Raw genomic sequence first — 714 nt, 5'->3', positions numbered from 1 at the left:
TTGATCGATTTCCGGATCAAGTCCCGGAGGAGGGGAAGAGAGGAGTCGAGGAGGGGTATTGGGATGAGGCTTCTGTGTATGTCTCTGTGTATGTATGTGTGACAAGAGCTATCTTCTGAGCTCTGCTCCCTTGGCTACAATCTTTCATCGTTGCTGTTGTAGGATTGGTGTTTAGCTACGGCATTTAGCGTCCACAGCACCTCCACTTTTAGGGTTGAGGTAGACCCAAACGTCGCCCGGAGGGAGTGGTTGCGTTAACCAAATATTTTTCGTCTATGACGGATTTTGTTTATCTATGACGGAAAAATCTGAAAGCAGTCTGTCATTTTGACAGATTAGAACAAATTCGGAACAGCGCAAAAGTTTCTCTGCTCCGGTGTTATGTCGTGTTATGCATGCCCTCCAAAAATTAAATTATATAGTTTCCAAACCGTACTTTGCCGTACAAATCATTGAAATGTCTGGGCACTCTCTAATCTGTCAAAATGACGGACTGCTGTCAGATTTTTACGTCATAGTTTAAAGAAAATCGTCATAGACGAAACATTTTCGGTTAACGCGAGCTCTGGTCTGATGTGTGACTTCTCCAGACTCTCCACCTTTGTTCTGAGGAAGAAAACATCAGAGCCATGTTTTTCAGCTTACATTACTCATCTCCTTCTTAGCCGACAGAAGTAATGCTAATTGTAGATTTGCCTAGCTGGAAGTGTTTAA

The sequence above is a fragment of the Notothenia coriiceps genome, unplaced genomic scaffold, assembly GCF_000735185.1.
Source record: "Notothenia coriiceps isolate Sejong01 unplaced genomic scaffold, NC01 NC01_scaffold00005029, whole genome shotgun sequence".
Classification (NCBI taxonomy): domain Eukaryota; kingdom Metazoa; phylum Chordata; class Actinopteri; order Perciformes; family Nototheniidae; genus Notothenia; species Notothenia coriiceps.
This window is presented reverse-complemented; position numbering follows the sequence as displayed.